Below are 27,697 nucleotides of genomic sequence, written 5' to 3'. Positions count from 1 at the left end.
GCATGCGTGAATGCACCATGAAAAAGGGACTCGCTTGCTGGACTCCGTGCCGAATGGTGGCGCCCCCGCAATGTTCGACGCCTGCAGTGTATACCTCTCGCTGATCGGCCCGCCGTCCGCGATCTCCTGACGCCGTTAAGCTCTCGCCGAGTGGTGCCCCCGTCCTCTTCCGACCATGTCCCAGTCATTTTCTATCTTAATCGTTACTTCTCACGCAATCCCTTTTAATCCCTCCTTATCCCAATCCCTCGTGAGCTACTGCCGAGGTGCCGAACTTAGCTGCAGACAGTTGCGGGGCTCACTCATCATCTTTTTCTCCTATTGTAAAATCACTATACTGTAATTACTATGATAGTAATTACAGTATTTTCACAAGACCTAAATTCAGTTCCTGCAGGTCGCGGGATCAAATTTCGGCGGCGGCGGCTGCATTTTCGATGGAGGCGAAAATGTTGTAGGCCCATGTGCTCAGATTTGGGTGCATGCAAAGAACCTCAGGTGGTCGAAATTCCCGGAGCCCTCCACTAGGGCGTCTCTCATAATCATATGGTGGTTTCGAGACATTAAACACCCAGTATCTATCCCATATGAAATCGGTTCCTACCGTACCATGACGTCCCAACACGGTAAGAGCTACACGGGAGGTGCAAGATACCGCGAAGTCTTCACGGCCGCTCCGCGCAATGGCTCCATTGGTGACGCACATGAGACCATTGTAACCGATGGCCAGTAGAGCCACAACCGTACGTGAAATCACCAGAATTGTAACTAGGCTGACGTCACGGCAGTGTTGACGTCAGAAGGTGCGCCACGCAAAAACAAACTTCAGCGTCAAAAAAAAAAAAAACAACTCATCACCGTTTACCGACGTTTATAGATGCGCAGAAACTATCTCTGTCTACAAAATACTTGTGCGACAGAGTACTCATCTTCAAAATTTTGGTGTCGATACCCCCCGCGACAACAGCGTCGCCTCGAAACCATATTGTAGCTTTGGCACCCAAGGCTTACAACACCGACCACAGAGCAGCACCCAAGCAGCCCCTCTGTATAGAAACCACGGATGAGAGTGTTCATTGCAACGAGCTTATACCAGGGCTGAGATGGTTCATAGGTATTCATTCTGAAAAAAAAAAAATACAACGAGCGCTCCACGGCGCGCTTAGAGGCGAACGCGTTCCTCGGACACGAGGCGGGCAGAACCTTCTATGATCCACACACTACTGTCGGGCCAAAAACTTTCGGCGCTAATGCCAAGCGATGTGCACCGAAGAAAGGAACGCCTACACCGCTGCTTACGGTCCCGCCAGACCCCACGCGTGCCTCGCAAGACCGCGAGCGACTGCCAAGTCGGCGCTCTCGTGTGAGCGTAGCTTCACGGCAAGGCTAGTAAGCGCTAGGAGAAGGCCACCCAATCTTGGACACGGCGCCTAGGGCTTTATTAAGTACAATTTCCTTTAACGCAAAGGAAAAGAAACGGGATGTGCTGTCTAATCAAAAACTTTTACTATAAACTGTTTGTTGATGTTTAACGTCCCAAAGCCATACGAGCCCTCTGATACGTCGAGGCAGAGGGCTCCGGAAAGTTCAAACACCTGGAGTTTTACACAAATCCAAGAACACGGTTTCGGACATTTTCACCCCCATCGAAAATGCGACCGGGATTCGATCCCACGACCTGCGGGTCGATAATACCTTCGGACCGAGCAAATAAAATGAACGCGGTGCGTATGGGAACGTGCAAGTACACGCAGAAGTGATTTTTGTTTTGCCCGTTTTTTCAAGATGCGGACACGTAACTAAAATGAGGAACACAACACTGGTCCACTGCTGTTGTCCCGTCTAGTCACCGTCCGCTCAACTGCGCCATCGGAGCAAAATCACGCCAAGAAGGAAACCACGCACTAATCGCTTCCTGCACGCGCGTCGATAAACAGCGGCCAGGTGCGGGGGTGCGTCAACTGCCTGCCGGTGACAATGCGAAGCCCAGAAAATGAAACTACATCGATAAGAACCATATCGAAGGGCTGGACGGTATATGTCAAACTGGGATTAAAAAAAAAAACTTCGAAAAAAAACGACAAGACAGGCTGACACGTAAATTGATTACAAACATGATTGATACGCTACCACGCCGATAAGGCATAATTTAACGAAATGAGCGGAATGCTCGGCAGGTCAGGCTACTGACTGCGCACGCATCGCGTCTCAGCCATGAATCATGACCGGAATAATTGAAGAAAAAAAAAAAACGCGATGCGCTCATCACGTACAGCGGAACGTGCCGCGTTCAAACAATGACGCTGGCAGAGGGGTGTGCAACCGCGCGCGCGATGGGACGTAACAATCGCGTCAGCTGTGAAACAATGCCGACGAGATTAAAGTGAATGTCCATGTTTGGATATCGCACTCGTCTATATGTGCGTCCAACTAACGGTTCATCTATTTTCGTTTTTTTTTCTTGACCCATGACTGATATATAGTCTATACAGTTTTGGAAGGATCTAAGTTGCGCAAGGGACCTTGCGTGCATCGGTTGGTCCGCGCTGGTGCCGTGCTCGTCTCGGTTAGGACGCGATATTCATAATTTGTACGCACCCAGTTTAGTTCACTGGCACTCGGGGCACATATCGGGCACCACCCACTCGCTCTTCCGTGCTTTCTCGCTTCGCGAAAACGCAGCGCCGTAAGCCGAAAAATTCTTCGAATAGAAATATGTACCAACACTCGGAGCCCACGTTGAAAAAAAAAAAAAAGTGGCACAAGAAAACCCCAGGCCACGCTGCCATGAGAATACATGGGATAGTGGGCTATGAACTTTTGGCCAGCCTAGTACTTTCGTAGTGACTGTGCGGATGAACCCCATTCAAGGGTTAAACAACTCGCAATTACATTTGACACACGAACCTTGAGCAGAAGCGACAGTACACCAAGCGCCTCGCAAACATACCAGACTCGCCAAAAAATAGTACCTTGATAGTACAGCCCAAGAAGACCTTGACTATTTCATAGAAGAGCGGAAACAGCGTTCTGAAAGCGAAGCCAAACTTTCGACATCTTAACATGTAAATAATAGAATGTTGCCTAAGAGCTAAATAAAAACGAAGCAGAATATAAAGACTCCATCACAAACCGTTCGACTTTTTAAGACGGTTCCTTTAGCGAATATTCAGGAGCGCTGCATGATTTCTTCGAATGAAAAACCAAGTGGCGACAGCTGTCTCCCCCCTAACAATCCCACGTTATTCACCCCGCCGCGGTGGTCTATTGGACAAGGCACTCGGCTGCTGACCCGCGGGATCGAATAATGTCTCGCATAATCATATGGTGGTTTTGCAACGTTAAACCCCTCATATCAATCAATCAATGAACCCCACGTTAAGAGAGACATGGTGTTGTATCGTGTCTTGAGGGCCCCGACGAAGAGAAAGTAGCGCAGCCCGCCGACGGGAACGCCGGATAGTCACCACACGACGTGACGCAGAGCACTGAAGGACACACTTCCGCCTCGTCCGAGTGGTGCTCGTCACCAACGCTTTTTATTCACACATACAACAGGCACACCACAATACTACACATGGTATAAGATAGAGCCAAGAGGCTGCGCTGGCACAGCAAAGCGACAAAATCAAAGACTCCCAAAGTAGCACAAAAGCGTCGGCTAAGGAAAAGTACCCCCGTGAAAACAGAAAGAGAGGGGGGGGGGAGCGGTGTATAACGAAAGAGATGAAAACAGTATCACACGAAAAAAAAATAGCGTTTTCACTGCTTACGGTGCGGGAATGTGCACGTCCCGTCCAAGAAACGCGCGCGCATTAATTTCACGAGGCGACCAGCGAAGACCCACTCTGCCCAGCATATCTTTTGTTTTCAGGGCTTCACAATTTTGGCAGCGACGCTCGGTAGCGCGCCTTTATTTCACCAGCATGATGGGCACCCCTTGCAGCACCACCCCATTTTTCTTTTCTTTTTTCCCCGAAGGGCGACCACCCACCCCCTTCTACTACGCCCGCGTCGTTAGGCGAACGGGCAAAATGCCACTCGCGAGAGTGAAATGTTGGTTAGCCACGGTCCGCAAATTCCGCCCAGGCGCGCGCTCTATGGCGTAGACAATTCGCTGTAGCGAAGAAGATGCGAACCCGCGTCGGAAAATCGGCAAAGCGAAAACTGCGTTCCTTCCAGTGAGTCTGTCCCCTCGCGGTGTGGCACACGACTATCAGCGGCACATACAGGGGGGGCTAATGCTGCTTTGACGCCTTCAAGCTGCAGCACGTGCTGTTGTGCTAGTCAGTGCATTCTGTGTGCGGATTGATCATAGTTTTGTAGCGCCATCGACGGTATTGCAGCACAGTGAAGGGAGAATAAGCGGCGTGGCAGCAAGGCTGGCGAGAGAGGGCGCAGATATAAAGAGAGAAAAAAAAGTCAGTGGTGTTCAGGCTCCGGCGCTGAAAGGACGCCTTGAGTCGCTATCTTATGTGCGTGTTCTACGGTGCAACGGTCAGTGATCCTCGAAGATCATACGCGGCGACTTCGAATTCAGACCTACAGGAAGTTAACAGCACTTTGAACGAGCTTCTCTCCGTGCCCCCCGGGTCCGAATGAAGAATAAGAAAAAGGAGAGAGCAAGACCGTGCATTTTTCTTTTGCACAGCACCTAGTTTATTGACGTATTCGACTGACAACAACGCGCACGCGCAGCCATACATAGATAGCCCTGCGCACTAAAGATTGCACGAATGACCGCCCGAGTATAAAGGAGGCACGTGGCAGAATTCGCGCCCCGCTTTAAAACGGCTTGATTGATTGATTGATTTGTGGGGTTTAACGTCCCAAAACCACCATTTGATTATGAGAGACGCCGTAGTGGAGGGCTCCGGAAATTTTGACCACCTGGGGTTCTTTAACGTGCACCCAAATCTGAGCACACGGGCCTACAACATTTCCGCCTCCATCGGAAATTAAAACGGCTTTGTTAACCTTCTCCCTGCACCGATGTTTGCGCGTTAAGCTGACCCAAACGAAAGAGATTTCCAAGTCGTGCGAAACGCCGGACCGGGCGTTACCGTTATAACCTTGAAAATTATCCTCGCCGCGCGTGACAGTGACCGGTCCAGGGGCGCAATTTCGCACCGCGAGCACGCGTACGCCGATGCAGTGGTGGCGTGCCCGTTTCGGGCTCTGCATCCGACAGACGGGCTATTTGAGCGCGCGCCGAATTACAACCGCTAATACGCTGCCGCCTTCGCGAGGCCAACCCATCCGCGCATGGAGCACACGCGCCCGCGGTATGCCGGCGGCGTCAGATCTCGAAAGTAGGACGATTACTAACCAGCTCCGAACAACGCATCTACACCACTCTTGGCCATACTCGTTCAACGAGTGCGCCTCTATATGCCGACCACTTTCAGATTAAGCGCCACGAAATCTCTCCATTTTCTTTTTTTTTTTTTTTCGGTGTTCTAACGCGGCAGCAACTGCACTGTTCAGTTCACTCGATTCTGCGTTATCGTTAGCGTGGTCGACTAGCAGGAGTAGCCGCCACTCCTAACAACAGTGCAAACGAAAGACTGTCCACGGATACAATCGCAAGTCAGCCGGACGCGCGCGCGTTCAGACTTCTTATGCTGCAACTTTCGAAGCTTCCAGCGTAAAAAAGACTGAACGTGCAGCCTCAAAAATCTTCGCTGCATGCTGCAAGGATTTTTTCTGAACAATGGGACCGTAAACAAGACCACTATCTAGCTTGATGAACGCAGCTTTCGATGCGAGTGCCCATCGCAGAACTCACCAACGGCGTCGACGGCTTTTAACGTGAATATAAAGCAAGAATCGGAACAGCAACAATCGTCTCGCCTTGCTCGCCGATGACGCTGCCACGTTAGGAAGCGACAAGACCGAGAAAAGGAGATCACCCGATATAGGTGACCGTAACAACGGCCGCTGGTTTTATTTTATCCTTATATCACCGCGAAGTAGCTGCAAGGCAAGCGGCTGTTGCCAAATGTCTATTTGCGCCCCAGCATGTCTACAAACATGCAATAGGAGTATACGCCCTCGGAAGACGGTGAACAACAATAACCGCGATGAAGTACAGCGGTCATGTTCACTCCCACATAACGGCCCCGCGCCTAGTCTGCACAAAACGCCAAGCACGGAGAACAACACACCCTCCGTGACGGTCGAGGAGGAAGGGGAGGTCGCGACGACGATGAAGGGATCGCCAACCTTGCCGAGGTACCGCGGGAGCACGGCGGCGAAGCAACGCATGCCGATACACCGAACTTGTCGCAACACCTAGCAACGGGCTATGCGTGCACTGAACGTCTTCTCGACTCGATTTAGATGCTTAAGACACCGTGGACTTGCACACCGATTTAAATACCTTAGAGCAGTGGTTCTCAAATAGGGCTCCCCGACGCCATCACCGGCGAAAAGAAAAGCTTTGGCAGCACATTTCGATTTTTTGTCACTTCGAGATCGTGGTCCAGGTACTGCAGATAATTCTCCACAAGAGCGCCTCGATTGCCCCAACGCCTGACTCAAAAACTAACCCCGCTCCATCAGCCGCCATAGCACAGCATTTTCTTCGCTTGTGTCTTCATTTGAAAACAGCAGAGCTGCATTAAAATGAAGACCCCACCCCTCCGGTTGAGCTTTCAGTTATCGCGCCCCACTCTCTCCCTCTAAGTATATGTGAAATCGAAATTTGCGACCAGAATCGATACGTGACGACACCTACATTTGCTTTCGGCGCATGAGCAGTTCGCTCCACAGTAACATGCTCCCTTTCGAAGGTAAGGCCTGCCTACGATGGGACTTCAGAGATCGGTGCCAGCTGTCGGCACCAACAGTAACGAAGCCCCGAGCATTGCTCCCCAGCATTCCGTTCTGAAGCGCAGGCGTTGTTCGAACGACGCGCGGGGCGTGGGCAAGAGGCGAGGAGTTTCGTCCACAGTTCCCAAACTTCGACACGGAGCGGGGTTACAATCAGGACTGACCCGTTACGTTAGAACGGCCGCGCCACAACGGCTCCAAACACGCGGAGAGGTCATCAGCACATCTTTTTCCTCTCTTGCAAAAAAAAAAAAAAAAAAAAAAAAACAAGGGGCAATGCCGTCGCTGTATCCTAGCTGGTTCTCATTACGCAACAACGCTTGCCCGGCGGAGAAATTGCTCTCCAAACAACGAGCGATCTTTTCTGGCAACCTTGAAAGCCCACTCCTCCCAGCGACGTTGCTTCTGTCTGGAGCACACGCTTAAAGAAGAAAAGGGAAAAAAAATGTAGGTAAAGCTCGGAATTTATGGTTTCTTAAGGAAACTGTGTCACTCGTGCCATCTCCTGACGCTTTTTTCTTTTCCCGTCGACACCGACATTCCACAACTCTGGTGGCTCCTCGGGAAAAGAGAGAAGATCGTTTCGCCAGCTCTTCATAATCGCACTCCAAACGACCACCGCTTCATGCACGGACGACAGAAAGCAAAAAAAAAAAAAAAAAAGAAAATGCAGGAAACAACGAGCCCAGCAACAAAAGCAACGCCAGGTCAGACCAACGTAGTATCGGAGCGGTACTCAAACGCACCGCTTCCATCCCCTGTGCAATTTCTGGCTCGATACATCGAGACGCACATTATTGCCACAGTCTGCATTTGCCCCCTCCCTCTCCAAGTGTGGATCTCTTTAGGGGGCCGGGCTGTCCTATGAAGTGATCGTACGCTGCCGTGTCGTCTCTTTGCGCAGCGCAGGCAAAATGCGCGTATAACACAGCAACATGTAACATACTGAGAACGCGATCACGCTTAAGAGAGGTCTTCTTCCTCTTGTTCTACGAGCACCTTGATGATGATGATATTAAGTGCGGACATTTCACGACTATAGCTAGCGAAACACGAGAGGCAAATCGCGTATAAAAATTGAAATAAGGGAAGCAATCGACAATAGGAAGAGATAAAGTTGAAAAAAGTATAAGTAGAAATTCATCTAAAAACTGGAAAATAGAACAAGAGAGGGAGATAAAAATCAAGAGAAAACAAAGAAGGCTGTACAGCTCCGTACTAGCTTGATACCGCTACAGGGCGAAGCTGGCTTCATCTTTCAGTGGTGCTGAAAAAAGGAACTACGTAAGCGAGCCTGGCGAGACGTCCGTTACTGGTAGCGCCGTTCCCACGGTAGATTCCCCGTTTGCTTTGACCACCACCATTCGCGGGCAACTTCAAAGGCTATTCTTACTTTTCAGTCACGGGACGCTAACGTCCGAAAGCACTTCAGTGTAAGCGCCGACCTAAAACGAGCAGTCTGGGTCACCTCACCATTAAAAAAGCATCAAATTATTACGGTAATGATGGAGTCTACTCCGAGGCCTGCATTCGAGAGGAAGGATCCGGAGTGCAAAGTACGTCCGCCGCCGCAGTGCTCGGCTGCTGACCCGAAGGTCACATTTCGATGGAGGCGAATTTGTTGAGTGCGGTGCAGATTAAACAACACCGGGTGATCGAAATTTTCGAAGCCATTCACTACAGCGTCCCTCATTGCCATATATCGTCGTTTCGGGACGGTATAACCCAGATATTATCCTAACTCGATTGGACCAATTCAACGGGTTTCAGAGGATCAACCGTGTTCTACAAGACCAACGCGGACTAGTTGAACATGCGCACAACTGCGAAAAAAAAAAAGGTTCGAAAGCTTGTGTGTGCCCCGCCGCGGAGGTCTAGCGGCTAAGATACTCGGCTGCTGACCCGCAGGTCACGGGATCGAATCCCGGCTACGGCAGCTGCATTTTCGGTGGAGTCAAAAAATGCTGTAGGCCCGTGTGCTCTGACTTGGGTGCGCGTTAAAGAACCCCAGGTGGTCCAAATTTCCGGAGCGCTCCACTACGGCGTCTCTCATAATCATATTCAATCAATCAAAGCTTGTCAGCGGATGCTCATGCAGTATAAGCGAATATCCGGCACGCAAGGGGGTCTTCTACTTGAAATATAACTGTCAAGACATGCCATTTCGCACATGCAGTATGCGCACATGCAGTTTTATTTGGTGTGACCAGATTGTTTAAGAAGAGAAAGACTTCTCTACTCTGTATATGTGTATATTTACAGTGTCTGTATGACTACATATGTACTATGTGTAATTGATATTTCCCGCTTCTGTCCATTACTTTTCACATTGGACCCTACACTAGCCTCAGGCTATGGGGTCCAACCAGTGTTTGTAAACCTCATGTGACAAATGATAATAAACGTTCGATCAATCAATTCAATTCAATTTCATATTTGTGCAAGCCAGTTGGCTCACGCATGCACTGCCACTATTAACAATGCCTCAATCATTAGACGCGTCGTTTAATTCTTATGCCGGTACAAAATTGCGCCGTTTTGGCACGCGCTTACATAAACGACAATGCTAAGAAAGCGATCTCTCACGTTCCAATAACCTCCAAGTCAACCAACTACGTTCTCTCCGTTCGTGAAACAGCAGCGCATTCTCCAACCACTTCGCAATCCAAAATAGACTTCCCCAAAAAGCGGTCCCCCAAGCACCTCACGCCATCTGCCAGGCCAACGACGAAGCAATGCGTTTTTGTGATGCCGCGTCACCTCCGCACCTCAAGGGACTAATTAGACAAGCATGACGAGTCTCGAGGCAGCTCCGCGGTACACACTCGGTGCTGCAGTTGGAAATCTGGATGCACCTCGCCTCGCAGTGTGACGGCAACTACGCGCGCACCCACAGAGTGTACAGCTGCGTGACAGGGCATCACAAATCACAGCGCTCTACAGCGTGTTTTGCGAGATGCCGATATAAACAAGCCCGTTCGCAGAGTGCCAGATGTCGACCCCAATACAGCTGCGATCGCTCGATGCCCATCCGACAATGCCACACGTCAGCGCATATACACTAATCGTAAAGAGCAGTATCGACGCCACCTCGCGAAAGATCAGTAGTAGTGCAAGCCAAATGGCAACAAATTACTGGTCGTGCCTACGCAGTGAAAGGGGCGACTACTGCTGGGGAAATCACAATCAATGCAACTAAAATTTCGCTTTCCTTGCAGCGTGCCTATTTTAGAGACGAGTCCGACGTTCACGTGCTTTCAGTGTGTCTACACCGGAAAGAAACCGCGGTGACAGTCCGGGCACAGGCAAATATGGCCGGAAATAAACACGTCCAGAACTAAACTACGAAAGCGTTTCTCTGTGGCACGGCAATGGGAGCACTGGGTCGCTAAATAATCTACAAAACACCTGAAAACTGCGAGTTGGGCAATTTTTAACCCTGTTTTTTTTTTTTTTTGCACGACACAAGGGTGGCTTTCGAAAGAATCGAGAAAGTAGGTGAACAAATGAGCGCCGATGCTTCGCTTTTCGCGGGTGCTGCGAGCCACGCACTGGCTGGGCGCTCGCCGACCCAATTTTGGCCATGGACGCTCGCAGCGCTCCGAGGGTGGGTGGGGCTGCCGCACCACTGACGAGGAGAGACCCGGGTTTAGAACGCGCCCGGCTGCTCAAAAAAGGTCCGTTAAACAGGTTTCAAACCTCGGCGGTCTGCAAGCGCTACCGCGAGCCGAACAACGCTCGTTGGCTCGCGGCCCGTTTTTAGGCCGCGCTCTCCCCTTCCCCCGACGCTCCGCTAAGCCGAGCGCGGCGCGTTCCGGCACGCTTCGTCTGGCAACGCTCCAAACCCTCCTCGCCCTCTTTCTTTTCGCAGCGATAATGGCGGCGCGCACGCGCCTCAGAAATCGTCTGCTTCCAGTCGATGTCACTTCTGGAAAAATTCTGCGCTTCGCTCCGCAGCTGAGGTAGTCGCACGCCCCTGGCATTTTTATTTGTATAGTTTACTATTCAGTTTGGTAGCAGGCTGGTTAGCCCGGGACTGTTCACAGCGAGAAACTCTACGAAATCGCGGAAAGTCGTGCGGGTCTCGTCTATTGGATATGCTCTCCGATAGTTACTTTACCACGACCAGATTTCGTTCGCGTGCGAATGCGGTAACTGTCTCCAGCACCCGACGCCTACAAACGAACGAGAGCGCCGCCCACACGGATGAGCAACCGTAAGGTAAGGAAGGGTAAGCTTTCGCATAACACATCTCAGAGCAAGTGTGTTTAAGTCTTCCCCATCAGACGGCTGTCACACGACCCGCAATCGAGCTTAACGTGTACGCGTTTGAATAATACAGAGCCGAGCTAGTCGGTAAGCATTCTAAAGTACGGCGTGAAAACACGGACGCTAAAAAGAAGTCAGCACACCACAAGCAGCGGCGGTGTGTTTTGGCTGCGTCCGTGTTAGCACACCCTACATTTTATAACCTGTACAGGTAGTTCTATTCGTTTCAATGTTAGCACACAACAGGACAATAGATGCGAGTGAGGGCGTCGCAGTCTTTCTAGGCGCACTTAGAGCGCAGCTAATGCGTCTCCGAGTTAACAATGTCTGTGACTACGAACAAGAGTCAGGCAGTCATCAAAGCAGCGGCAAACAGCAAATACCGGTGAAATCTATAAAAGACTGTCACTGATCCGTGCACCACTGCCGCTTGTTTTTTAGTCAAAAGTGGCAGACGAATAATCACTGTCAATGGTGAGCTCTACAGTAAGATCGACGATCATTGAAATTCGCATGACCGGTGGCAGAATGGATGCGACATAATATTTGTTAAAACTGATACGCTTATACACACGGGTAACATTGTAAATGTACTGCACTGAACTAACGATGCGTCCCCCCCCCCCCCTCCAAGTTCGCATAGACCGACCTCAGGCAAACAGTCAAAAATTTTCTTCGTTTAAAACTAGCGGTTCCCAACACGATCCACCTAGGTAAATGATGCACGCTTCTGTTTCAAAAGCGGAGTTGCCTTATCAGAGATATTTGTGATAATAGTTCGCAGCAATGCAAACAAAAATTTTTTTAGCATCCAAGTTAACTCTTTCACGCACGACGTTCCTCCAGAGGAAGAGAGCGAGCGCCGTGCGACAGTTTTTTCAAATATGGCTTTAAACCATGTAATGCCCAGAAAAAGTTACGCCTTGAGAAAAAAAAAAATGTGAGACGACACTCACTACATTTTACTCCTCTTGTAGAGTTCGTTTTCTTTATAAAGATAACGAAACTATTTCAGGCATAATGCAAGTTTAAATTACAAATTACATCGATTATATGAGTACATTAGTATACCTCCACTGTAACATGTTAAATATGCAATAAGTGATTTCTCATTAAGTTTTCACATGTTTATCAGACGTTTTTATACATTGCAAAATGGTCCACTCCATTATATATCACACAAAGTTGTGTAAAAGCTTCCTCATCTTATACAATGTCATGTACGGACAAAAAAAAAATAAAATCAAGTGCCGGCATTTTAGAAGATCACTGCGTTTCTGCAGATTCGTACGGAGGCATCCTCATTAAATCCTGACATGACGTCGCCGAAGGGTCTCGAGGTGACGTCATAAGTCAACACCCCCCCCCCCCGCGTTCGATGACGTCACGAATTCCGAAGTACCCCGCAAGCACCGCCCGCTCGACGAGGAAGCGCTCGGCGAACTAATAAGTTCCCCTCCTCGATGACGTCATCAGGACGTTAGCCCTTCGGAGGAGTCATTAGTAGTCAACGACGACCGCTTTTTTTTTTTCGTTTTTCGTACCTTTTTTCCTCGTAGTTGGTTACAAACCAGTTTCATTTGTGGAACTTAGAAGTGTGGCAGCTTGGGCTAGTTGGTATGGCATGACGATAGTCATAGGTTGGAAGTTAGCGCTCGTGTCTTTCGTGTCCTTCTTGTCTCTGTGTCGTCGTTTTGTTCTCGCGCTATAACTATCGTCATTTGTGGACCTTCCACACTGACGCAATGCAACGTTACGTTAAACTTTGAAAGGTGTTCCCGCTACGCGGCTTCCCTGCATGTCGACCCTTGCGCTTTTACTATCAAGCCGTGCGTGAAGTCCAGCTTTTAATACCCGTCGAATTACTACGGCCTACATAGGCTACACGCGTTATATGGGCCCACAGGCCAGCGCAGGCGCTGTGCTGCAACTAGGAGGGGGGGGGGGGGGGTTAGGGAGGTGCTGACACCCCTCGAAAATTTTCATGCTTTAGCTTTACATTGGCCTCCAGTTGTCAAAGTTAGCCGCTCTGCCAATACCCCCCCCCCCCCCCCCCCAATCGCAAAAAAAAAAAAATCATGGGTACGGTCTTGCATAGAGGCCAGGAGAAAGTACAATAGCGCCACCTCCCCCCAACCCATTTGTCGAGCCCAATTAGCAACATGCTTCGCAATGAATAACTCCTCGCTTTTTGGGGAAGTAAATTAGAAGCGTAGCGGTTTGGGCTAGTTGGTATGGCATGACCATTGTTATAGCGCAGGTTCAGAATAACGACGAAGGGACAAGAAGACGACGAGCGCGCTCGTCTTCTTCTTGTCCCTTTGTCATCGTTCTGAACCTGCGCTATAACAATCGCTAAGGGAGTAAAGATGGGGAGTAAACAGTTCTTGGAATGCAGCATCGGGAGGGGCCTCCCAACGCCATTAGCAACAAAAACTTGCGCTGTCACAAAACCCTGCTCCTTAGCAGATTACGGGGAACGTCGGAGAACAGTGAAAAGCAATCTTTACGCGCCCCCCCCCCTGAACCGCCCCTCCCCGGCACGGGCGGGCACATGCCCGTAGGGATAGGGGCACACCCCAACCTTTCGGCAGAAGAGGCCGCTGCAGCGAAATGTAAGCGGCTTTCATCAGATAAGAGATCCGCAAGGAGGCAACAGATAAAGGCCGGCAGCAGAATGGAATGCATCCCGTTCGCGTGTCACCTATTTCCGCCGAAAAAAAAAAATGCGTTGGCTTTTTTTTTTTTTGACTCTTCTACGTACAGTGGCAATCACATAAAATGCAAATGTCAATTGCATTCAATTTCGAAATAGTAAAAGCAGAGCATTCATCCGAGTTGAACCACGCTAGTTATGCATATTGCCAACGAAGAGGCTTATTTCGAAAATGCAAAACGCGACCCTTGAGAGGTGTGGCAGCTTGGGCTAGTTGGTATGGCATGACGATCGGCGACCCTTGACTTGTCTACTACACGAAAATTGCTTTATCAACACCGAAGCAAGCGCGGCTTCAAAGCCGAAAACGTCCATGGAGTTGCACGACTACCTGTTATCTGTGGCGCAAGCATGTCTTCACGAATGCAACTTCCTTTTTTTTCTTTATTAACCACACGGTCAAAATGGTGAGACTGTTCTAGACTGTTCCAAGTGCCACTTCACGTATACTGAGCGGATACACTCAACGTGCCCCAACCGGCAAACATCGGGCACCAGAGAGAAAAAAAAAAAAGATAAGCAAGCTCTTGGTAGCGCGGGAAGCCTTAAGAGGCACTGCACTAATCGCGCAATGTTTCGAAATAATCAAGCATTTCCTTATCGCAGGCAGATTCCAGTACATCGTATCTTTCTGGCAGCTCATGGGGGGGGGGGGGGGGAAGGGGGGCGGAGGTCAGAGTCGCCGGTACAACGAAGGGGCGTGCACCGCCAGTAGACGTCTTGTGTAATGAAGTCAATCACAAAATGACCACAAAAATGTGAACTATTCGGTGGCGCAGGTGAAAATGCCTAGAAATCGGCGCAGCAGTCGCAAGTAGTGAACAAAAAGGTAGCACCTCGATTTGCCGCCGGATCTGGTTCATTGTGTTCCCGGCGGCTGCATTATACGCTTCGCTTCGGCATTCGATACACGTTGCAATACACAAGTTGCTGTAGATTCGAAAAGCGCGTTAATAAATGCACGAAACGCCATCATAACTACTAATGCTGACGCGCGGTGAACGTTATTTAGTATCGCAGCAAGACTGTTGAGGCTGTTAGGCCTAAGATGCCGGTCGTTAAAAGAATCGTCACTGCACCGGCTAGAATCGGTAGCGATGGTGGAAGGCACCCACTTCCACGGTTAGACGGGCAGCCGGTATTGTTTTTTTTTTTTTTTTCTCGGGCTGGTTGGCAGATGAGGTGACGACGGTTGCTGAGACGTCAAACGAGAAGCGTTATTGCGAAACAACGCACGGTATTTCTTCTTCGCGGCAGGCATATTCAAAAATAGGTGACCGTGCAGCGGTCTTTCGGGGGCTTACCTTCTCCGGGGAAGAATTTGGAAGAGAAAAAAGTTGGGTCCCGGCGTTTTTGAAGGGGGTCGGGGCAAGTGGCGTTTCCCAAACGGCGCCGAATAGAGACAAGAAGCCGCGGGAGCAGACGCCGGCCAAAACGCGTTTCTGCGCCGGTCGGGGACGAGGAGGAAAGACGTCGCCCGACTGAGAGAGAGAACGCGGGCGACCTCAAAATGCGACGCGACGCGGTCGCCGGCGGCGGAACCAAAAATCGCGATTCGGCACCACCGGTCTGCCATTTTCGGCAAGTTTGGATCTTTTCAACTCGCAGAAAATATCCTACGTGGCTCACCGTTGTCGCCTGAAGTCCAGGCGACGGATGGATGCCTTCGGTGTGCTTGGTTGTTGACGTCAAGTCCACCGGCTTTTGACGGCGGCTAGGCGTGGCGTACTTCCAAATATGGTAAAGAATTGCACCGCGAGCTCCGATTGGACGGCGCGCGGTAGCACGCTTCGTGAAGAGCTGCCGCGCGCCGTCGACTGGCCTGGACCAGTAAAATAATAAAGATACAATATTTGGACGGGGTCGTGGTTTCACGTTCTTTTTATTCGTCTACGTTTCGATTCTCGCTACCTCGTGCCGTGTTTGGTATTTCCCCTTGCTCGGATCGGGGGTGGCTGTTTTTGCCCAATGTCGTTTGGTTGTTTGGCTTGTCTGGCAGTGCATCAAGCCAGCTCGTATTCGGTGGCGTTCGTCGCAGGCATTCTGTGCCGCTCATATTTGCGGTGCCTCCTCGTGCTCGTCTCTGTGTTTTGCAGGGAGAGACACAAAAGATATATTCCGTGCCCGTAAACGGCCTCTCAAACCGTCAAGGTCGAGCGCTGGTGGTGTACAAAGGGCGTTGAGGTGTCATGGAAACGTAAAATGCCGGCACAGTGTCGTATGCAGCGTATGATGACTTCGGCTGATCGCGTCTCTTCCTCAAGAATTACGCTCCTCCGGCTCCGTACACCACGCGCTTGTCGACCAACTCGAAGGAAGGGCGTTTTCTCTCATCGCGTCTCTACGACGTCTTGAGCGCAGCTTTATTAATGCATAAGCAGCACGGCGCCGTGACTCAGACCGAGTCGCACGGAAGTTTTGCCGAGTGAGGCAGCTTCTCTGCCAGCCACGAGATGGCAGCTTCTCTGCCAGCCAATTTTCAACTCGTCGGCCACCTTTCTTTCGGGTTCTGCGCGTGTCGTGCGTTCTTCACCGCGTTGGTGCTGGCCAACACGAAGTTTCTCGCGGCGCTGGGCTGCCGTCAGCTCACTGATAGTGTCTTCCTGAAAAACAACGAGTTTCGTTTTCGAACGTTTCGTAGTTAGTCACTCGAACCGGACAGAAGCGGCGAGGGCTACCGTCAAAAACAGTAACTTTGCTCTGGACAATTGTCCAGAGCAAAAAGCAAGCAATTTCCAGAGCAAAAAAAGGAAGGGGGGGGGGGGGGCAAAAAGAAGTAAAATGAAAAAAGTACACAAAAAAACAAGGATTCAGAGAGCGAGAAAAAACAACAAGAAAATAGACACCAATGTAATAAACATACCTTGATTTTGGGAGCCGACCAGACAACTGAGTTTGCCAAACCCGATTAATTTGGTATGTCTCAGATTTATCCACATTTCAAAAATTACTTCTCGACCCGCTTTTTTTTTGAGTATTTGTTAAAGTGGGCCTTTTGTTGAAAAACGTTTTAGAGCCTTGAATGAAATTGCACACCGCATCGAATGCATCTCTGTGGCAATCTTTTTAAGTCGCGTGAACGCCGGAAAGACGAAGTAGCGAAAGACGAAGACTTAGCTTTTCATTCTATTTTGTTTTACTTTGTTTCACAAGTACTACTGCCACACGCCTCATGGCTGAACCCCCGAGGTGGGTAGTGTGATTCCCCCGGGAATCATCATCATCGTCGTCGTCGCCGAGGCCTCCATCTCACAACCCGTTCAAGGCTGTGTACCCGTATCGAGACCTGCAACTTTGAATACAACTTTTGCGAAAAGTATCCTTTCCGTAGTTCTTCTCTTGTTCACCCATTAACTTCGGCGCATACCCACTCTGTGGGATTGGCCAAGAAATTAGCACTGTCTTATAAAATAGTATGGAGCTTTAGAACAATGTAGGGTATATATTAGGAAGATAACAGACTACCTAGGGAATTGTGCTTGATGCGATCAGCATATCTATTAAAAATACTTTTTCTTGAATGGTAGTTAATAAAATAAAAGCAATGCGCTCATTTTTAACTTATATAATGCGCTGTAGACACGTTAGGATAATAACACTGATAACTCTTCTTAATATAGTATCTAACAGTTGCGCAGGTCTTCGCATTGGAGACACGAAAAATAGAGGCTCCAAGAGACAAAACGACAGACACAGATAAATCCATTCCATTACCACGTAAAGGTATTTCTAAAGAGGTTTTTCGTACTGCAGGTCGAACAGACATGATCGGTTTCACGAGGTGCAGGGCGTTATTGTTTACTTTGTCGTTTTAATGCATAATATTTTAACTGTGAATTGTGGCCTCAGATTCACAGTGAATTTCTAGAACGCCTAGCAAATGTGTACAAAAAAAAAAAGGAAAACCACGTGCTTTCATACGTGCCACCTATGCGCATTAATATGGAACTCATCATCAGCAGCGGCCTTTTTGGTGTACACTGCAGAAAGGGTGCCTAAAGGGGCATAGGCAGAATTTCTTTCCCCACTTCAGACCACAGCCTCGATCTTAAGTCGGGACCGGTCAGGCAGGCGGGGTTGAGGGTCATTTTGGGCTCTCTGTATTCCACGGCAAAAAAAAAATTTAAAAAAAAAATCGGGTGGAAAAGGAGGTACGGTATTGGTGTGCCACACACTGTTTGCGCCATTGTAGTCAACCTCCAAAACAACACTGCCCTGCCAGAGCTCCTCCCGTCTGTAACAAGGACAACAGAAAAAGCAGTTCAAAGCAGTGGCGTATAGCCACGCGGTGGCACACCAGGTTCGTGATTCCCTCCCTTAGCAATGAACAAATTTGTGCGCGAGGAACAGACATTGGTTTTAAAACTCTGATCGGACTTACTTCTGCTAGATAGACAGACAGATAGATAGATAGATAGATAGATAGATAGATAGATAGATAGATAGATAGATAGATAGATAGATAGATAGATAGATAGATAGATAGATAGATAGATAGATAGATAGATAGATAGATAGATAGATAGATAGATAGATAGATAGATAGATAGATAGATAGACAGATAGATAGATAGATAGATAGATAGATAGATAGATAGATAGATAGATAGATAGATAGATAGATAGATAGATAGATAGATAGATAGATAGATAGATAGATAGATAGATAGATAGATGGACAGACAGACAGACAGACAGACAGACAGACGCACGGACGGACGGACGGACGGACGGACGGACAGACGGACAGACAGACAGACAGACAGACAGACAGACAGACAGACAGACAGACAGACAGACAGACAGACAGACAGACAGACAGATAGATAGATAGATAGATAGATAGATAGATAGATAGATAGATAGATAGATAGATAGATAGATAGATAGATAGATAGATAGATAGATAGATAGATAGATTCAAAAGGCGTCTTAATGCACGGTGGGCTTCTCGAAGAACTGTAATGAACGTAAAACAAACGTGAGGCACGGCTTGTGCAAGGACCGCGACCGCGTCAACAATGGCGCCTCCTGTGTGTGTGCTGCTGCGGTGGGCCATGCCACGCAGCTGAATGGAAATGGGTTACAGCTATATTTAGTGCACGTGCACTCTGCACGAGGTCTGCTCGTGCTCTTGAAGGAGGTGTCACACATCGCGTTTGACACTGCGGCGCTCGTACGAAGCTGCGATATCTCGGTGATATTTTATAGGCGTCGGTATACGCGGAATTCGATATAGGGTCTGTGCGTGAGGGCGGGTTTTGGCGCGGGGTCCATTCGTGCCCTTAGTTATACGTTTCTCTGGTGTGTATTTACAATGACAATTCCTCGAAATAATTGGCGGTAATTAGAGAGGATGATGCCGTGAAATATCTAATAATATCGTAGCGCGCAAAAACTGAGACACAGGACAAGGGAAGAGGCAAAAGGGGGAGCGCTAACTATATATATAATTTTGTTGGAAGTTAGCGCTCCCCCTTTTGCCCCTTCCCTTGTCCTGTGTCTCAGTTTTTATGCACAGCGATACTATTAGTTTTGGTATTAGCAACATGCCCAACTACACACCCTTGCAGGAAATATCATTGATTTTATTTTATTAGAATCGCATTTGCTTTTCTCATAAGATCAACTTGATATGGGAATGCAGACACACGAAAAAAAAAAAAACCAAGTACGCGAAAGCCTTCGTAATTCATTATAGTTTGTAACTGTGATTCCTTATAGTTTCAGTGTGGTTACTGAGTTGCTATTGCGGTTACTTACAACTTATACGTAAAAAGGGACTAACCATTCGAGTGAGTACTATACCGTAAAATCCCGGGCACGTGCCTCCTCCTTTTTTTTTTTTCGAGGGATCTGAAATACGCGTCAGTGACAAAGCGAACGCCCCCACCCACCCTCCCTCATTTACATACGTAGTTTGATTCACTGTTTTCAAAATGTTTAATGCACGTTTGCTAGAAAAATCACTTTATTAGAAGTGTGCATTTTTTAATGTCTCTTTTTTAATGCCTCTTCCTGCATCTTGAATGTTGATTCTCGGCCGAGCAAGCCTTCCCTCCATATCTTTTCGGATTCTATTTTACCGTCAGGAGACGGGGGGGGGGGGGGGGGAGCGCTTTCTCGGAATTGAACGGTATACATTGACTTACTAATAAGGTAGCAAATTTCACTTATCTGCATTCTACTAAATGGACTTGCTAATGGATTAGTGATTTTTGTGTGTGTGTGTGTGTGTGTGTGTGTGTGTGTGTGTGTGTGTGTGTGTGTGTGTGTGTGTGTGTGTGTGTGTGTGTGCGTGTGTGTGACAAGGAAACGATTAGTATTTACAGTCGATTACAGCCTAAGAATAATGTAAGCTCCGCCTACAGCGGTAACCGTCTCGCCAATGGAAGATTTGCATAAATGTCGCACCAAATCGCAATCGGCCATTTACATGACGTCAGGACCTTTCGCGCATTTCAGGTGCATCACTTATCCGTAGAGGCACAAATTCATTTCGACAGCTTTCGGTCGAAAAAAATTTTACTTCTTGGTGAATTGTATCAAAAATTTCGACTTCGCTGCTCAGTCAAACGTAATACTTTAACAAGCAACGACGAACCTTTAATTCATAATATGCGTAGCATTTGCATTATCAGCGAAAAAGAGTGTTTATTGTTAGAACGGAAATGGCCAATCATTGCTGTGTTGCGCGGGTGAATATCAAGCGCACTGCATTACCGTGGGGGCGGAGCGTCCATTTATTCTTAGGTTGTAACCAACTAGAGGATATGCCCACCTCTTTTTTTTCTTTTTTAAGTGTGAATACACTTTATAAGCGACCCCAAACCATCCACCGCCGTCGGCGGCGTCCGCAGTCTTCTCTCTATCATTAAAAGAAAGAGGACTTGGCGGGCCGCAGCGCGACGCTCTACCGAATAAGCCACGGACGCGACGCTGATATCGGTGTCGCTCCTCCGCTCTCCTCGCTCGCTGCAGCTGCGCGCGCACCCCTCTCTCTCGCGCGCCCGCCTTCTCTCTCAGTCTCCCGTCGAGAGCGGGTCGTGAGGGGGAGTAAAGTTAAAATCCGTTGGCATTCGCCAGTGAGTTAACGTAAACTCCCCCGTGTGATAAAATTGCGATTCCCAGGAACCATTACACCATAAAGGCACCATAGTGTGATTAATAAATATAATAGTGCGAATTAATAAATACCCCTCATAGCATCTCCCCGTGTATTCGCACTTAACCATGTTCACCCTCGGGGAAATGCTTGGCAGTTTTTTATAAAAGTGTACGTGAGGCAGGCGGTGTGGTTATGCACGAGATAAAACGGCTTGCGTTTTCACGAGATCGTGAGACGGCGTATATAAAGACGGCGCAAACACGAATGCTGAGATGTGCACGCGTGAGCCTCGCCAGCGTTCAGACCGTTTTTTTTTTTTCCACGTCGTCGGCTATTGTTTCGAAGGTGCGTGGTTTAGCGTTGATTTTCCATCAAGGTTCAAGCGTTCTTCGCCTCGGAATGAGCTGAGAGCTGCTGCCGAGCTAGAGTGTGTGTTTAGAATAAAGTGGGTCACGATTTAGAGTACTTGGTACTCTACTATGTGAGGGTGCGTGGACGACACGAAGATATGGACTATGATCGCCTTTTAATAGGTTGCATTTAAGCGATGGTTAACAAGACAATGCGCTGCAAATTGTTGGGGAAGCTAATAACTAACAGGCCTCCTGAATGACTCAAGGAAGGACACAACGTGAGCGCACCGTAGAAATATTGCGCAACAAATAAACGTCAGATAAGTTCGCCGTTGCTGCAATAATATCGGAAATTGTCACGCTTTTGGAAGCATACTAATAAAATAAGTTCTCCGGCGACACTTAGTCCACTCGGCTGCTGACCCGCAGGTCGCGGATCGTGTCCCGGCTGTGGCGGCTGCATTTCCGATGGAGGCGGAAATGCTGCAGACCCGTGTGCTCAGATTTGGGTGCACGTTAAAGAGCCCCTTCAGGTGGTCGAAATTTTCGGAGCCCTCCACTACGGCGTCCCTGATAATCATATGGTGGTTTTGGGACGTTAAACCCCACATATGACATCACACTTAGTCCAGTGTTTCTAAAGTTAAAATTAAAAACTATAAACGGATCATGGAAACGTGGAATACGCTTGTTTTCGGGAGGCTAGATAAAACAACGGTGAAAAAATTTCAATGTGATGATATGCTTATTGGTGGCTATATGACACATCGCATGCAGCGATTACGTGAGCAGCTGCTTGCGTGTGCTCTTATTACATACTGGTGCATGTATGAAACACTGAAAGCGACACGGACTTCGACACCTGCGTCGATTTCGATGTTGGATGTGCGGGGTAAGTGAAGGGTGAAGTGCATCTGCAGAGCTGATTTTTTACGACGCAATAACGGAAACAGCGAAGCTATAGGTCGTGAGTGTATTTTCGGAGTATGCTCGTACTCGGGAAGTACCCAGAAGGGAACAACACTATTTTTTTTGAAGGGAGGTATAATACTGGGTGTTAATGACGTCATAGTCGAATACAAGAAGAAGAAATGCTCATGGGCAGGGCACGTAGCGCGAAGGCAAGATAACCGCTGGATTCCAAGAGAAGGCAAGCGGGCAAAGTGGAGACAGAAAGTTAGGTGGGCGGATAAGATTAGGAAGTTTGTGGGTATAAAGTGGCAGCAGCAAGCAGGGGACCGAGTTGACTGGCGGAAAATGGGAGAGGATTTTATCCTGCAGTGGGTGTAGTCAGGCTTATGATGATGATGATGATTACTGGTTGGAGGAAACTTCTGATCGTTGGGTATAAATAACATTGTGTTGTAGGGACTGTTATTTGTGTGGCACTCTGGTGCTTCACCTGCGGGGATATTACTCACAACCACCATAACCAACGTTTGCATGGTTTTTTGCGAACACGTGTGCCATCCTGAATTTTTGAGAGGACATGTGCCATCCTGGATGCGCGTACTGAGTTTAGGCAGCGGTGGGAGGAGGGGTCTCCCCACTCCCCGTTTGAAACTGGTTCTTCCGCAAATAGGTTCCTTCCTCAAATAGTCAAGGCCTTCAGCAAAGGCACTCCCCACACCCATGCTGCAACCCTCCACGTCACTGCAAAAAAAAAAAAAAAAAAAAACACGTATGCGGGCCTGATACATTTCCTTACTTAGCTTGCTGCCAAGTATAGTTGTGACCTTGAATCTCGCTAATTATGACATACAATATTTGCCTGCGGTGGCACGTAATCGCAGTTGGTGTACCCAAATTGAGGCTTCACAGGCTCTACAGTTGTTCGTTCTTATGAATCTTCATTGTATTCGCTTATTTATCGTTACTTTTCTACTCCACCCGTTCAACGCTCGACGGATGTGGGTCACATCCCGGAGGAAGGTCACGGTGTGAAGGGGTGGGCGCGGGGTTCCGACCTTTCGAACCCGCCACCATATGAGGGCGCGCAATGTGTCACAAATGCGCACAATGCTGGCACCAGCTCTGTCGGCACGGGCCACCGCGAGGAGGACGAGAAGGGGGGAGGGGGGGAGCAGTGGGGGCGACGGCGCGACACACAACACTCCTCCCTTGTGATGAGTCGTCAGTGCGGTGTCTTCTCTGTCTGTATACATACGATGCGACGGGTGCTTCATAAACACTATACAGCTTGCCCCACGAATGGAGGACTACATTAGTGTCTCTCTTTGTAAACCCCCCCCCCCCCCCCCACACACACACACATCTAGGGGGTAGAGTGGTCGAGAGGATGACGAGGGATCTAACAGCACCTCCACCACGTATGAAGTCTTGGTTTGGAAGACCTTTATTAGGCGCGAGGAACCGGCAGCCGACAGCTGAGATGAACGAACCAAGATGATGATGATACGTGACAACGATGAGGATGCATGAGCAACACATGATAATGATGATAATGTACAGATGAAGAGGATTGGTATACTAAATGGCCACAATATATACAGTCCACTCTCGTTTAGTCAGTTTCGATAAACCCTGGATTTTGTTTGATTATCACAAGCTCTTATATATATGACTCTGACCAAAGGGTGACGTCGCACATTATAATTAAGGATTGCTTTTCATAACAATTTAAAATTTTAAAGCGTTTTAAGACCATAACTGCAGAAAGTAAACAGAAAGAAGAGCGGGCCAACCAAAAATCTTAATTGCTTTTGAATTAACCGAAATTATGAATTAACCTCTCCCTCGGCGCTCGTCACACTTCTTCCTCCTTGAACGTAAGCCTCAGACAGCAGACGGTTCCTGTCGCTTGATGTCGCAGTTTTGTTTAATTTTTTTTTCGACATAAGCAAGGCTCCTTCCGAGCAATTGACAAAAAAAAAAATAACTTCTTATATATCCTCAGCTCTGACTCTCAATAACAAGCCCGCTTAATACGGCAGGCCGAAGACGCCGCCAGGGCCCATGGGATCATGGCCGTCGTCTAGGTTTGGTCCTCCCTTCTCCTCTCGCACCTGAAAGGAGAGGAGGATCTTTCTGCTAATCAAATGAAGTTTGTTCATCATCATCATCTTATATAGTACCGCCACGTAATACTACACCTGCTGCGTGCGTCCGTCACGAGGATATATACACGAGTACTGCGAATACAAACATCTTAACGTGAGAGGACTTGCGAGACAGGTATACGTGTGGACACACGTACGTCCATCACCTACAAAATATGTCAACGGCTTTTGGTACAAGCACCAACGATTTGCTACAGTACCATTCAGGCTCTACACCACAGTTAGGTGAACGATTTAGATGAACGATTTGCTACAAGCTCTATTTTAAAGCATTATGTCAATATCATCACCGGTACAGTTAACGGAAATCTCATTTTACTTGTCATCATCTGGAACTGGAACGCACATTTTTAGTGAGTGCGATGCCCGTTTATAACTGCGTACCTCGTGTTTTGACAAAAGTGGTACGGCGTGCGAATTTTTGCTTACGAGAGCGTCGAACATGTGAGTAAAGTCAGCGCCTCCTTTGATAAAGTGTATGCTCGTGTGTTTTCGCAACCGAGGCAGTGCCTTGGAGGTGCTAAATGCCAACGTACAGTATTGTCTCGAAGATTATACCGCACTACCAGGCAGCAGAGTAGCCTAATGAGTCTGAACTGCTGAAGCGCTAGTACTACAACATGTACAGCTTATCTCAGAGCCCTATATAGTCGCCCAGCATACGTGGCCAGATTCTTCACGAAATAGCATGATTAGAGAACCCCGTCTGGCAAAGGGGGGATGCCATTTTTAGAAAGCGTACTATCAATGCGGGGAGCAAACTGTACACCTGCGCGAGGCAGGGGTTCGGCTCCTTGCCAACTCTGCGAGAAAACGTTTCCCTTTTCTTTTTATTTTTTTTTTTTCTTTCCGCGGTGTGAAAGTGCTCCCACGAGCCCCGAGTTTCTGTTCTCTGCGTCTTTTCGCAGGAATTCCAACGAGATGGCCAGAAAAGTGCGAGAGCTGCTCCCATGTGAATGCCGCCGAGCGCACGAGAAACTCGGTGAAGTGCTGCGTGCATCGTCTCCTCTTTTTAACCGCCCCTCCGCGTCGTCTGCTCACGCTTCAAGGCTACGTTCCGGCTGCTTGACCCGCTGGTCCACATAAAACCCACAAGGCACGCATGGAGCTACGAGCACCTCCTTATATAAGCGCTCACTTATTTCGTATTGCTTTTGTTGTTGCAGGGCGGGCGCCAAAAAGGGGGGATGTTCGCTGGAGGGAATAATTGGGATGCTTTCTCTCTCTCTTTTTTTTTTTCTTGCAGCACGTAAGCCCACTTCTGTTATTCACGCTAAATTATGTGCCCAAGAGGGCACAAAAAAAAAAAAACAAAAAAAACAACGGAATCTTTGACAGCCTCATTAAGTAATAGTTTACTGTGCGCAAAAAAAAAAGCAGATTACAATCAACCTGGTCCCGAAGCTTACAGTCGTTAGAGACTGAACATGAACGTGTAATGATGCGCTAAAAAAAAAAAAAAAACGAGAGTAAAGCACCCCACAGCGTCTTCGTAAAGTCCACGCGTGGCAAGTACACCAATGTGAAACTGCCTACATTCAGCAGTAAGAAACGGTGTTAACCAAAATATCATTTATTTTTTGCGTTAGCGCATTGGCCTAGCTAGACAAAAGTCGTTGTTGAGGGCGTGCACTGTCTTTTTCTTTTTCGACGTCTGTTCACCGCAGGTGCTTTATAAAGATGCACGACTGCATAATGTTACGTCGCGTAAAAGGTGAGACAGTTACACTATGTCCATGCAAATAATGGCGCTTGATATCGAGAAGTCTTTAACATATGTCATTATATTCATGAATGTCCCACTGTGGAAACAGTATAGAGGCATGGCATAACGTGCTTCCTGTCACTGCAGGTCGCAGAGGAAAAGTGGTACTTAGCGTCTTTGCTTGCGTTCGAGTTGCACAGCGGAACACAACAGCTTCGCGCCATCACACCAGTGGAGAAAAAAAAAAAAAAACACTGTCTGCCACACACGCGCGCACCATAACACCGAGCTCAAGCGCGTGAAACATGAGGCAAGCTGCCCACACACATGCGCACAATAAAAGCACAGGGACCCGCATAAATCCTGAGGCGACCACAATGTAACATGAACCGGCGTTTGGGCATTTGCATTGCACACTGGAGTAGTGGCGCCCTCACCGAAAACAGCGGCCGCAACTGTCAACTCAGCCGAGACACGTTCCCCCACGGAGGAAGGAAAAATGTTCCCCATTGACAGCGGCGCGACGCAGCAGGCCACACTTTATTTTTCATAAAACAGCCGTGATACGGAGGTAAGTAGTCTCAACGATTATTTTACTGTCGTGAAGGGCGAAAAATTGGTTACGTTGGAAGGACATGCATAATAAACTGACGAACAGCACCACAGACACATACACACACCACTGTGTACGTGCTTTTCTCCACTTTTGTCTGTTGCGCTGTTCTTGAAAAGCCCTGCAACCCTTTTTCAGCATAATCAGAAAAGACGGCAGATTGACAGTCGAGGCTTCTGAGAACAGGTGAGCCTAACTTTATGGCGCAGCACGCCACCTGGAATTTACAGTTCTCAAAGTAAACATGAAATCAATCCCTCTATACAAATGATGCCATGAACTCAAGTTACCGCGTCATAGACCGAAAGTTCACGGCCACTGGCTCACTTGATTGAATACTTTATTGAACTATATGCAATGTGCTCTCACTTATTGGCTTCAGCACCACATATAAAAAAGAGAAAAAGAAAAACAAACTGAAGAAAAAGACAGGTGATCTCAAACTGGTCAGCTTGTTATTGCTGGGTAGTGAATGGGCACCGTGCGCAAGACATCGCACCACATATCCCACCTTGCTCTGACGAGTGGATCTTAGAGTGCATAGTGGGGATTCTGCTTGAGCATCGTGGGCTGCCTAGTTACCACGGCCGCCACGGAATGGCGCCACATGCCCACGGGTATGAAGCGAAATATCGCAGAATATCCACGGAGTTAATGATGACTAATGGGGCGAAGCGTTCGTCCATTTGTTCTTGCTTCCGTCTGTCCGTCCATGCGTCCGTCTCTGTCTGTCTGTCAGTCTGTACGTCCGTCCATATATGTCTGTTTGTCTGTCCGTCTGCCTGTCACTCATTCTAGCGCCACCTGCTGTCATACAACTAGGTGGTTAGAAACCGTTCACATCCATGCATGGACAGCCCACGGCTTTAAGAGCTTCTCCCCCAATAAAAAAAAAAAGTGCTTCGCCCCTGAATTGAGTGGCCACTGGGTGCATGTAACCAAGGACTGGCTCTGCTCTTCGATACACCCTAGCTGCCACAGAAAGAGCGGGAGAATAAATAAATGCGATGAAATCACAA

General features: G+C 48.4%; 1 protein-coding gene and 1 long non-coding RNA gene across 2 annotated transcripts in view; one reads left to right on the top strand and one right to left on the bottom strand.

The window, feature by feature from the left end:
* The window catches only part of LOC119180016 (actin, clone 403), a 24,897-nt gene extending 9,617 nt beyond the window's left edge, over positions 1 to 15,280 (bottom strand). The window contains exon 1 of the mRNA XM_037431145.2: positions 15,124 to 15,280. The gene's annotated coding sequence lies outside the window, so the exon portion shown is untranslated. The remainder of the gene's footprint in view (positions 1 to 15,123) is intronic.
* LOC119180017 (uncharacterized) lies at positions 10,613 to 27,697 on the top strand. Its single transcript, XR_005110943.2, has 2 exons — positions 10,613 to 11,055; positions 25,269 to 27,697. It is a non-coding gene; the product is annotated as an uncharacterized LOC119180017 (long non-coding RNA).

This window comes from Rhipicephalus microplus, chromosome 7 (genome assembly GCF_043290135.1).
Source record: "Rhipicephalus microplus isolate Deutch F79 chromosome 7, USDA_Rmic, whole genome shotgun sequence".
Taxonomy (NCBI): domain Eukaryota; kingdom Metazoa; phylum Arthropoda; class Arachnida; order Ixodida; family Ixodidae; genus Rhipicephalus; species Rhipicephalus microplus.
The sequence above is the reverse complement of the archived record's forward strand: the minus strand, read 5'-3'. Positions and strand labels throughout refer to the sequence as shown.